A 13,844-nucleotide genomic window follows, 5' to 3' on the forward strand; every position below is an offset into this window, starting at 1 on the left:
TATGAAGCTACAGTTACCCTAATACCAAAACCACACAAAGACACAACCAAGAAAGAGAATTACAGACCAATCTCACTCATGAACATCGATGCGAAAATTCTCAATAAAATACTGGCAAACCGAATCCAAGAACACATTAGAAAAATCATCCATTATGATCAAGTAGGCTTCATCCCAGAGATGCAGGGATGGTTCAACATACGTAAATCTATCAATGTAATCCATCATATAAATAAACTGAAAGAAAAAAATCATATGATCATTTCATTGGATGCTGAAAAAGCGTTTGACAAAATTCAACACCCATTTATGATAAAGGTGTTGGAGAGACTGGGGATACAAGGATCATACCTAAATATAATAAAAGCAATATACAGCAAGCTGACAGCTAACATCAAATTGAATGGAGAGAAACTCAAAGCCTTTCCACTAAAATCAGGAACACGGCAAGGCTGTCCACTCTCTCCATACCTCTTCAATATAGTGCTTGAAGTTCTAGCAATAGCAATAAGACAACATAAGGGGATCAAGGGGATTCGAATTGGAAAGGATGAAGTTAAACTTTCGTTATTTGCTGACGATATGATAGTGTACATAAGCGACCCCAAAAACTCTACCAAAGAACTCCTCCAGCTGATAAACACCTTTAGTAACGTGGCAGGATACAAGATCAACTCCAAAAAATCAGTGGCACTCCTATACACAAAGGATAAAGAAATGGAGAGGGAAATCAGAGAAACATCACCTTTCACGATAGCCACAAACACCATAAAATATCTTGGGGTTACTCTAACCAAGGAAGTGAAAGACCTATTTGACAAGAACTTTAAGCCTTTGAAAAGAGAAATTGAGGAGGATACCAGAAAATGGAAAGACCTCCCCTGCTCTTGGATTGGGAGAATCAACATAGTAAAAATGGCAATTCTACCAAAAGCAATCTATAGATTCAATGCAATCCCCATCAAAATCCCATCAAACTTCTTCACAGACCTTGAGAGAGCAATAATCAAGTTTATATGGAAAAACAAAAAATCCAGGATAGCCAAAACAATCTTATACAATAAAGGAACTTCTGGAGGCATTACTATCCCTGACTTCAAACTCTATTACAGAGCTACAGTATTGAAAACAGCTTGGTATTGGCATAAGAACAGAGAAGTCGACCTATGGAATCGAATAGAAGACCCAGATACTAACCCTCAAACCTATGAACACCTAATTTTTGACAAGGGAGCTAAAGGTATACAATGGAAGAAGGAAAGCGTCTTTAACAAATGGTGCTGGCATAACTGGATGTCAACCTGTAGAAGAATGAAAATAGATCCATATCTATCACCATGCACAAAACTCAAGTCCAAATGGATTAAAGACATCAACATCAATCTGTCCACTTTGAACCTGATAGAAGAGAAAGTGGGAAGTAGTCTACAAGATATAGGCACAGGAGTCCACTTCCTAAGTAGGACCCCAGTAGCACAGACAATAAGAGAAACAATGAATAAATGGGACCTGCTGAAACTGAGAAGTTTCTGTAAAGCAAAGGACACTGTCAGTAAGACAAAAAGGCTGCCTTCTGACTGGGAGAAGATCTTCACCAACCCCTCATCAGACAAAGGTCTGATCTCCAGAATATACAAAGAACTCAAGAAACTAGACACTAAAACTCTAATTAACCCAATTAAAAAATGGGGTACTGATCTGAACAGAGAATTCACAACAGATGAACTTCGAATGGCCAGAAGACACTTAAGGTCATGCTCAACCTCCTTAGCGATCAGGGAAATGCAAATCAAAACCACTTTGAGATACCATCTTACACCTGTCAGAATAGCTAAAGTTAAAAACACCAATGATAGCCTATGCTGGAGAGGATGTGGAATGAGGGGAACACTCATCCATTGTTGGTGGGAATGCAAACTTGTGCAGCCACTTTGGAAATCAGTGTGGCGGTTTCTCAGGAAACTGGGAGTCAACCTCCCTCAGGACCCAGCAATTCCTCTCTTGGGAATATACCCTAGAGATGCCCAAACATACTACAAAAGCATTTGTTCAACTATGTTCATAGCAGCACTATTTGTAATAGCCAGAACCTGGAAACAGCCTAGGTGCCCCTCAATAGAAGAATGGTTAAAGAAGGTGTGGAACATATACACATTAGAGTTTTACTCAGCGGTAAAAAATAATGACATCTTGAATTTTGCATGCAAATGGATGGACATAGAAAACGCTTTACTGAGTGAGGTAAGCCAGACCCAAAAAGAGGAATATGGTATGTATTCACTCATAAGTGAATTCTAACCATAGTTAAAGGTCTTTGAGCCTATTATTCGTGATCCTAGAGAAGCTAAATAAGAAGACAAACCTGATGAAGATTTTTTAGCTATCCGCCAGGAGGTAGGAAATAGTCAAGAGTCCCAGGTAACCTTGGGTGCATGGGGGGGGGTGGGAGGGTTGTTGGAAGGGGAGAGGGTTAGAGAGAAGGGAGTAGGGGAGGAATGGAGAAAGCTCTGTTGACCGGGATGGGGGGAAGGGAGGAAGGATGAATGTGGGATCAGGGAAGAATATATTTCAACTAAGGGAGTCATATTAGAGTTTACAGGAAACTTGATTATATATGGGATCCCAGGTCCAAGGAGAGATCCCCAGATTGTTCTCATGACAGAGGAGGGGGTGCCTGAACCGGCCTTGGCCCGTGACCATACTGATGAATATTTTGCTTATCACCATAGATCCCTCATCTGGCGTTGGATGACGATACAGATGGAGGCCCGTGTTGGAGCACGGAACTGAGCCCCCCAAGATCCAAATGGAAGGAAGAAAATGACGAAGGACTGCGAGGGATACTATCACCCACTGATACAAGGGGTCGGATCTAATGAGAGTTTACCAAGGCCAGATGGACCGTGACTGAACGAGCATGTGATCCAACCAGATTCTCTGAATGTGGCCGGATTTTCTGAATGTGGCTGGCCTGCAGTCTTACTGAGAAGCCATTGACAATGACACTGGGACTGGTTTCCTCTGCATATACTGGATTTTTGGGATCCAATCTGTTTGGATGCTCACCTTCCTGGACCTGGAGGGAGGGGGGAGGAACTTGGACTTCCCACAGGGCAGGAGACCCTGACTGCCCTTGGGGACAAAGAGGGAGGAGAAGAGGGAGGGGGGGAGTGGGAGGGCGTTGGGAGGAGGGGCGTAAATGGAAACTCTTTATAATTTAATAAAATTACTTTCAAAAAAAATTTTTATTTATTTACTTTAATTTTATTTTACACTCCAACAACAGTTTTCCCTCCTACCCCTCCTCCTCTCCTCTTGCCCACCCTCACCTCACCTCCCAACCTACCTCCCATCCACTCCTCCCAGTGGGGAAGGGCTCCCATGAAGAGTCAGCAAAGTCTGGCACAGTAAGTTAGGACAAGACTAAGCCCCTCTCCCTTGAATTAAGACTGACCATGGCATCCCCCCATAGGGAATGGGCTCCAAAAAGCTAGCTCAATCACCGGGGATAGATCCTGTTCCTACTGCCAGGGGCCCTTCAGATAGTCCACGCTTCATCACTGTCCCCACATATGGAGGGCCTAGCTCAGTCCCATGGAGACTCCAGAGCTGTCAGTCTAGAGTTCATGAGTTGCCTTAAGCTGGTTCAGCTGTCTCATAGATTTCTTCATCATGATCTTGATATCCCTTGCTTATATATTAAAAAAAAATTAAAAAAAAACAACTCTCAAGTTATAAGGTCATGTTATCTGTGAGACATAAATTAATTTTACGTATTAATATGGGTCTCATCCCTGAAATGTCCTATAAAGTGTGTGGAAAAATATTATTGTATTCCAAAATAAAAATAAGACCCCAAATTTAATACTTCTGGTCCAAGTAATTCAGATGAGAGAGATCCAACTTGAGTTAATACTGAACACATCAATCATTTAGCTATGTTCTGAATTACCTTTAATTTTTAAAAATTGTCCCACAGAACGTATTTATTCTGTTCAACTAAATCTATCCATGTTTTCTACTTTGGGTTTTTTTCTAAAATACTAACAACCATCCAGTTGTTCTCACATGTGGAGCCTCTAATTGTCCATTCTGTGGTTCCACTACATAAATATGTATGTTTTCTTACTATATCTGAAATGCCTATACAGTTCTATTCATTGTTCTACACTGTTTTAATAGTTCTCCATAAACATTTTAAGGTACATTTAATCCAATAGAGGGATCTACTGAAGAAGACTTTAAAGAAAATTCCTTGTTTCATCTTATTTCCCTCCATAAAGTTTGTCCAGTTTCTTCAGACGTTTCTTGGCATACCTTTGTGAAATGCTCCACCATGCATTTCCATCGCATTTTCCTGTTGCCTCCTGTTCCAGTTTGCTTTTCTCATCACTGTGGACAAATAACTGGGAGGAGTAGCTTGAGGGATGGGAGGCTCCTTTGTGCACATGGCCCTGCTCTTCTTGTCTGCCATGGTGGGGCAAGCACAGCAGCTGGGTAACTCTATCTAGAGATCAGAATCTCCAGCTCCTCATGATGCGGTAGACCAGGAAGCAGAGGCTAGAAGTAAGAGCTATGACTTTCCAAGGCCCACCCTAGCGCCTCACATCTTAGAGGTGTCATAGCCTCCCAGAACAGCCCCCACCAACTGAGAACCAAGGGGCCAAGTGCGAGCCTGTAGGGAACCTTGCATGTTCAAACTCTAACAGTTCCCACTTCCCTTCTTAGAGAAGCATTCTTCTGGTTCCAGATACGTGTCTGGAGGAATTTGTCCTGTTCTGCTATCCTCAGCCTTGCAGAAGACTGGTCAACAGTGGGGCTCCACCAGGCAAGGAGAGTCAGTGTCTTCCTATGTCTTTACACTGAGACTGGAGAGCTAAATTCCCTACTGGTGATGTAAGATAAAGGAAGTAAGGCATAGGAACTGTTGTGCTCCTAACTAGGCGCAGGAAACTGAGCTGCAATGACCAAGCCTGAAGCTGATGCTCAGAGAAAAGCAAGCAAGAGGTAGAGGGAGATGGTGCAGCCATCACCCAGGACACTCCAGGCTCAGAGACTGGCTGACAACTCATGGGAGCAGAGGACCAAAGTAAACACAGGTGTCATAGCCGCCTTTAGGTGTCAACTTGACACACTTGGGAAGAGGGAGCCTCCATTGAGGAAGTGACTAAATCAGACTGGCCTGTAGGTATAGCTGTGTGGCATTTTTTTTTGATTTCTACTTGATGTAGGAGGGCACAGTCTACTTTGGGCAGTACCAGTCCTAGGCAGGTGGGTCTGTCTGTATAAGGAAGGTAGCTGAACAAACCAGAGGAAGCAATCCATTAGCCGGCAGTTCTCCATTGGTTTTGCTTCAAGTTCCTGCATTGCCTTGATTTCTTGTGATGATGGGCTGTAACTAAAATAAACCCTTTCCTTCCCAGGTTGATTTTGGTCAGTATCTTATCACTGCACCAGAGTAACAAACTGAAGCAATGATCTACCCACTTGTCAATAGCTTCTATTTTCCCTAATTTAGGTCAGAATGACTTCAGACATTTGTAGCCGGAGGGATCCTGGAAGTTGTTGGTATATAAAGTAACTATTACCTTTTGCATATTCTGTTACAGGTAACCAAACCAAAATAATTTATTATTTTTAATAGTTTACATGTGAGTTTATCAGATCTTCAAAAAGAAATTCATATTATTTATAATAACACTGGCCCATAATTTCCATATCACCACACATGTATGTATATTTTCATTGTATATAAAAATTCTCATGCATACTCCATTTGGGTTGTGTTTTCAAGAACCTTCCAAATCTACATAAAATAACAACAGTTAGACCTCTGGGCTCCCAGGTTAGATATGGCTTTTATCTTATGGAGTTGACTTCAGCAATACTCAAGCCATTTCATGGTCAGCAGACCAGCCCTTGAATTCATTACTCGGCTTAACCTTTGTTCTAAATCATACATTTTTCATTTCATAGAAAAATGTATTAATGCTTTCCTCAAAATTACATACTGTGTGCTCATTTATTTTCATTTTTCCTAGTTTATATTAATACAACTGAAATGTGTGAATTTCCCTAGAGTTCAGTATTGATGTTTAAATATTGACTTTTTATTTCCCCTTTAAACTAATAGTTAAAATAATATCAGGTTAGAATTACAATTTAGTTGAATTTTCATTGAAGTTTTCTTAATACACAGGTTCTCTCTCTCTCTCTCTCTCTCTCTCTCTCTGTGTGTGTGTGTGTGTGTGTGTGTGTGTGTGTGTGTGTGTGTGTGTGTGTCTATGGTCAAAGACTGTAGTACGGATTCTTTGTCTTTACTGGGGAATTGAATTTATCTTCTCATTTCTTTTCTCTTCTTTTTATAGGGCTTGGTATAATCATTTTAAATTTCTTAAATACTTTCATTTTTATTATATGTATATGAGTGTTTTGCCTACATGTATGTCTGTGCACTCCATGTGTGCAGTGCCCATGCATACCAGAAAAAGGCATTGGACCACCTGGCACTTGACTTACAGATGGCTGTGGACTAACCTGTGAGTGCAAGGACTGAAACTCTACTCCTCTGGAAGAGCAGCCAGTGCTCTTAACTTCTGAGCCATCTCTCCAGCCCTGACCATTTGCTTTCAGAAAACAGTTTTGCCATTCTCAGCATCCCTTAGCTTCCTGCAGTTCTTTGTCTAGAGTAAAAGTCTCACAAGATTTCCCCTTTCCAAGTTATCATGTCTGTGGGTGCCATCCTTGTTTGGATCCTGTTTAGGCAGCCATGTTGAGGAGACTTCAAGTGTGCACTTTCTACCAGGTGGTCATTCCGGAAATCAAGTAGCATTTATGGATTAAGCAGGTTTTATATATGACATTAGAGCAAAAGAGGTAAGGGTGTATGGGGAAAAGTTGTCAGAGGAAAGGGAAGAAAATGTAATTGTATTTTCATTAAAAATCTAAAAAGTGCTAAAAAGATAGTTTAAACGTAGAAGCATTTATTCCTCAAGAGCTTCATCCATGTGTACAGTGTGCTTTGATCGTATTGTCTCTTACCTTCCCTGTGCTCTCTCTAAGCTTCCCCGTTATGGCTTAGTATCCTCTGCTTTTTGTTATAATTCACTGAGTCCAGTTAATGCTGTCCATATGCAAATGAATGTGGGGATCTTCACTGGAGCAAGGACAACCTACCACCTACCAGTGGCCAGACTCTAAACAGCAACAGTGACAAAAAAACATACCAATAGCTCCTTAGTGAAGGGTTGGCGCCCATCCATGCCTGAATATTGACTGGCTTTGTCTTGCATAGGTCTCATGCAGGAAACTAAGACTGCTATGAATTCATGAGTACCACCGTTATATTATGCCAAGAAAATCACATTTCGCAGCTCTCTCTGGACCCTCTGATTCTAACATTCTTTCTGTTGCTTCTTCCACAATGATCCCTGAGCCTTGGGAGTAGAGTTAACATAGCTGGGCCATTTAGGTGTGACCACAACTGTCACTCACTCTTAGCATTTTGACCGTTTATGAGTCTCTTTATTAACTGCTAGTCACTGAACAAAAAAAGATGCTAGCCCTTGCTATGTATTCCCTCCTGTGTCACAGGCCTTAAATCTAAACCTAGAGCAGTTGGTTACCCCACAACGGCCATGCCACTCTTGTGCCAGTGTGCACACCTGTCCTGGCAGGCAGATTCATGTAGTTAACAGCTGGGTAAGACTCTCAATACCTCTTTTCTCTTAGTCTCCTGCATAGCTCCTCCGGGCACAATGACAGATAGTAAGCAGAAGAAAATTTCCTTGTCAGTTCTGGATTGATTTCTTCATGTCTGCAACCAAGGGGGGGGGGTCTATTCAACAACAGACTATTATTATCTGCTTATCCAAGAGAGATAGCAGTAGTGTATGTTGTTTGAGGTTCTCTGAGGTCTCCCTGGCTAATAACTCATGTATGTCATACCTGCCTCTGAGATTTTCATTTAATGATCCATGTTTTCTGGGAGCAGCATTATCTATGTATGCAAGGTACTAACATTCAAATTATTCTGTTTCTTAAACGATGTTATTGAATTAGCTTGTAAAATAGTGAGTTTCCATAAGGCATCCTCATATATACTTAGTGTGCGTTAACTCACCCTGTGTAACTGGAGGTTTTTCTTCCACCTGCCAATTCCCAAATAACTACTCTGAGGCTTAATATTAATTATAAACCATTTGGCCTATTGCTCAGGCTTATTACTAACTTTTCTTACAACTTAAATTAACCCATAATTCCTCTCTATGTTTAGCCACATGGCTTGGTACCTTTTCTCAGTAAGGCATTATGATCTTGCTTCCTCTGAGTCTGATTTGTAACTGCATCTCTGCCTTTCCTCTTCCCAGAATTCTCCTAGTCTGGCTGCCCTGTCTATACTTCCTGCCTGGCTACTGGCCAATCAGCATTTATTAAACCAATATGAATGACAAATCTTTACAGTGTACAAGAGCATTCATTATCCCACAACAAACCCATCTTTTCCCTTCCTTTATACCCAATCCCATCTCCACTTAAACCTTTAATCCCCCAGATAACTGACTTTTTAAAATTCTAAAATATAGTTAGTAGTGTTAATCAAAGTAGAAGGAAAAATAAATAATCCTCCTCAGTCCGTTCACCTTTTAATTTAGATTTACTAATTATATTATTCATATAATCTGCATACATCTTTTTTTAGGCAGAGTCTCATTATGTCACCCTAGCTGGACTGGAATTTGCTATGTAGACCAGCCTGGTCTTGAACTCACAAAGTTCTGATTGCCACAGCCTCCCCAGAGACACCATGCCCTACTAATTTGAATACTTTTTAAAGGGACTACTTAGTTTTTCAAAACCTGGACATTTTCACTACAGTTGGTCAATTCAGTCTTGAAGGGGGTGTGCCCAAATATTGTAAATAATTTTCTTTTATTTCCATGCATGTAATTCCATTCACAAAGACCAGATTATTTATAAATTCTCTGGTAATTTCAACTATATGGATATAAAAAGAGTCCCTCTTGTTTATTCCATATTTTTTTCTCCAAATCGCATCTACTCTACCTCGAGGTTAACCCTGAAACTTGCACTGCTGAGCGTGACCTTCAAACTTGACTTTCATCCATTTCCCATTAATCTCTTTGAGGCTCTCTGTCTTGGCTTCAGTATCAAGCAGTCCACTGGCAATTGTGAGTAAAGGGGTTGGAATGGGGATGCTGAGGCACTGGCCAGACTTTAGACCGAAGGAACTGTACGAACAGTCACTGTGGGCAGGGTCTCCACGAGGACATCTGTGAAGAGAACATACAGCAAGACTGAGATAGCAGAAGACAGATGTTCATGGAAGTTTTACAAGTTAATAAAAGAGAGAGAGAGAGAGAGAGAGAGAGAGAGAGAGAGAGAAGAAAGAAGATCGAGGGGGTGGAGAGAATGAAGCACACTCAAATGCAGATGGGAAAAAGCCAATGACATCATGAATGGAAAAGGTGATAATTGATGGGCTCAAATCTCTGCAGAATCTTGGACTAAGATTCGGCTTTTAAGAGGGGGGTTAGATTTACACAGGAGAGATCAGTCTCCCACGGTTCCATTAAGAAGCTGAATGTGACCGCGGGGAACACTGATGAGTTTGCAGGGTGGAATGGCAGGAAAGGGGTTTTCATCTCCTCACATCCGTTTTATTATGAAGCAGGCCAGCCAGCCAGCTCTCAGCTGATAAGGAGAAGGAGTGGAGTAATGCAGAGAACTCCAGCGGTGCATGTTTCAAATACCCACAATGAAAACCAGCAGGCAAACCTGAGGAGAGAAACACAACCCTTGTCCCAGGGTGCCCGAACTCAGGAGATGGAAGGCGCCATCATCAGGAGCTTGAACTTTTTATGGGTGTGTGCAGCGCCCTCCTTTCTTTTTTTCTTTCTTAGCTGCCTGGAAATAGCAGCAGGGAAAGTGAAAAGGTAAGCTGGTCACGCTGTGGATTCTGCAGGGCTGACATGACTCAATCCCAGCACAGCAGTCCGGTGCAGAAAGATGATATGGAGGGTGGCTGAGTGGCAGTGGGTGCAGAAGGAGGAGCAATCTAGAATGAGAACGCAGTATGCACTGAGCTGGTGAAGATGGCTTGTATTATATTATTTTATTGGGGGGCTGGGGATGGAAAGCAGGGCTTTTCACACTGTGCTAAGCAGGTCCTACCAGTTCCCCAGCCGTCGGAAATTTCTTCTTTTATTTGCCTTTGAGACTGTGTCTCTAGACAGCACAGGTTGGCTTCGAAATCCTGATCGTCCTGCTTTTGCCTCTTAAGTGGAGGCTGAAAGTTCAGCAGGGAGGGGTTGGCTCCCTTTCCTCATCCATGATTGACTGCTGACAGATCAACCTTGTGTAAGACCCCTACAGGAAATCACAGCTGCTGTGGAATCGTTTTTGCAATGGCCGGATTATGCCATAAGATAGCGTTTTGAAGCCCTTCTTCCTCTCTTCCAGCTCTTTCATTCATTCCATTCTCTCCTCTTTGCTGTTCCCTGAACCTTAGAGGGCTGTGCAGATGTCACATTTAAGGATGAGTACTCAACCATCCTTTGTTCTCAGCAGGTTGAGCATCCATGAATCTCTGCATTCCTTCCTGCTCACTGCAAATGAAAGCTTTGTGAGGCTGAGAGCGGCATTTATCTCTGGTTATAAGCATACACATTTAGAAGGTAGTTTAGCACCATGTCAACTTAGCAAAATAATAGGAGTGAGTTTCCCTTGCTAGGGATGATAACAAGTATTTGACTGGGCTTCCTGCACCAGGTATGTACTCCCTCCTGTGCAGTGGACCTTAAAATCATTCTACTGGTAGCTGATTAGCCTCTGACAGTCCTGCCACTATTGCATCAGTGGGCGTATACTGCCTGGCTGCTTGGCATTGAAATTCATAGGGTTCACAGGTAGGTAAGACCATTGGTGCCTTTTCCCTTCTAGAAGCCTTCATAATGTCTCCCAACACTATGATACTAGCCACCAGGGAGGAAGTGTTGTTCAAGTCATTGACAGCTTTTTTTTCCCCTCTGTGGGGTTTTCAGCAATGAAGTCTTTTTATCTAGTTATGGTGGTCAACCAACTGGAATGGCAACAACCGTTGTTGTGTGGTGTGCGTGGTTACCTGAGGCCTCCACGACCACTAACTCAAATAGATGTGTAATTCAATTCTGGATGAGGCCAAATAATATGCTCTGTGAATAAAAATATAGACGTATAAGAAAGATTATAAAGAAAGGACGTATAAAGAAAGGATTACTTATACAAGACTTATAAAGAAAGGATTATAACAAAATATACATTTAGATCTACCATTCTTATGAGAACAGACGAAGGAGCTGGGAGAAGTCCAGTGATTAAAAAGCACTTTCTGCTCTTGCAGAGGGTCTGGGTTTGATTTTCAGTACCTTCATGGAGATTTGTAACCATCTGTGACTCCAGTTCAGGAATCAACATCCTCTCCTAGCCTTTTCACACACCAGGAATGTATGTGCTTTAAAGATATCCATCCATGCAAGACACTTATAAAATAAGATAAATCAATTTGAAATAACAGATGAAAGTATCTTTATAAAAGTTTTCTCAAATGAAGCCTAATAGTATACATAAGTAACATTGTACATCATGGCTAAGATGCTCAAGTGTGGCTGTTTTAGAATTTGAAAATAGATCCATATAGTAAAAAATATAAAGCTAGGAAAGAGGGAAGGAGAAGGAAGAAAATATTTCATAGATTCAAAGCAATCATTAACATCTGCCTATAATGAGCCTATCATAAACTATGTATATTTCATTGCAGTAGCATTTGATGATTAATTAATTAGGAATCAACTCAATGAATGACTTCTAAGACCATTCACATTGACATCTATATCTATCTAACATTATAAAGAAAATCAAATAAATAAAGAATACCATAGTCACAGACTATGGAAAAATATGGTTTTTTTTAGCTCAATGTAATGCAATTAATATTCTGGAAAGACTATTAGATGTTGTTTCAACTCATTATTATTAATAATAAATATTATTATTGTATATATATGTATATGTGTGTCTGTGTGTGTGTCTGTGTGTGTGTGATGAATGTGTGGGTGTTCATGAATGTATGGAGTACCTGTGGAGGCCGGAGAATAACCTCTGGTGTTATCCTCCGGAACACCATCCATCTCCTTGAGGCAGAGTCTCTCATCGGCCTAAAGCTCACCAATAACGCTAAACTGGCTGGTCAATAAGCCCTAGGGTCTTCCTGTCTCTGCTTTCCTGGTGCTAGGTTTAGAAGCATCCACCACCACTCCTGTTATCTTTGGTGACTTTTAGGGATTAACTCAAGTCCTTGTGCTTATAAAAACAAGCAATTTCCCAACTCAGTTTTCTTCCAAGTTCAGACGTGTTTTTAGACTTACTAAGGAGTGGTCTCACACTCAGCAAATTGAGCATAAAGCATAGTTTCTATATAGTCATTGCCCTCATGGCCTGATCCACAATCGGGAAATTCATCAGAGTGGTTGGTACCTGTAATGCAGCAAGGGACTACACAAAGTGACATCATCATCAACCAAAGTTCACAGTGCACATTGGGGGTACTCTTTCTGTGGTACATTCTGCAGGATTAACAAATGCCTGATAACACACAACTATTATAACAACATCTTACAAAGTAGCTTTAATATCTCCAGACCCATTATGCTCTTTCCTATCCTTCCTTCCTTCCTTCTTGCAACAACCTCTGACCAATTTACCTTCTCCATAGTTTTTTCTTCATCAGAGTGTTATATATTTGGAATTAAATAGTACATGGACTTTTCAGATTGACATCTTTCAGTTAGTAATATACCTTAGACTTTTTTGCATGGCTTAAAATATTACATTACTTTTTAGTGTTGAGTAATACTCCATTGTGCAGATATATTATTTATTCATTCACCCACTGAAGAATATACTGGCTTCTTCCAAAATTTGGAATCATAATAAAGCTATTATAAACATCCATGTACAAGTTTGTCTATGGATAGATTTTCTATAATATTAAGGAGTTTGGTTTCTGGACCATGTAATCAGAGCTTGTTTGCTTATGAGAGGCTTTCTTCCAAAGACGGTGGACCACTTTTGTCTTGCACTGGCAGGAATGGGCTCTGCTGCTGCATATCCTAGTATCACTTGGCCTTTCACCTTTCAGATGCTGGTCATTCACTCTTTGAATTTGCAGTTTCCTAACAGCATTAGAATGCAAACCATCCTTTCTTATAGTTGTCATCGGAATATTTTCTTTGTTTTTATTTTTACTTGTGTGTATGTGAGCAAGTGAACAAGTGCAAATGCACATACAAGTGCTTGTGTGTATTTATACACGTGTGTGTGTGTTTGTGTGTGTGTGTGTGCCTGTGGAAGTCAGAGGTGGGTGTGGGATCCCTTGGAGCTAGATTTCTAGGTGGTTGTGAGTTGTCTGATGTGGATACTGGCGAGTGACCTCCAGTCCTCTACAAGAGCATCAAGAAATCATATAGTTATCTCTCTAGTCTCCTTGATCATTCACATTGGTGTGGTGCTTGTTTAAACCTTTGGCCCAATACTTATGCAAGGTTGCCTACTTTCCTGTTGCTGAATTTAAAGTTATTTGTGGATGACATCTCAGTTTGTGGCTCTATGACAAACATTTTAAAATCTCAATGTAGTTCAGTTTATCCATTGTTTCTCTCTTGGGTTGGGCCATGGGTATTGTCCATGAAAGTACTTCCTTATGTCCAAATGAACCTGAACCTTTTCCTAGGCTACATTCTAACAGTTGTGGAATTTCATGGTTCATGATCACAACCATAGCACAC

This window comes from Myodes glareolus, chromosome 9 (genome assembly GCF_982192425.1).
Source record: "Myodes glareolus chromosome 9, mMyoGla1.1, whole genome shotgun sequence".
In the NCBI taxonomy this organism is placed as follows: Eukaryota; Metazoa; Chordata; class Mammalia; order Rodentia; family Cricetidae; genus Myodes; species Myodes glareolus.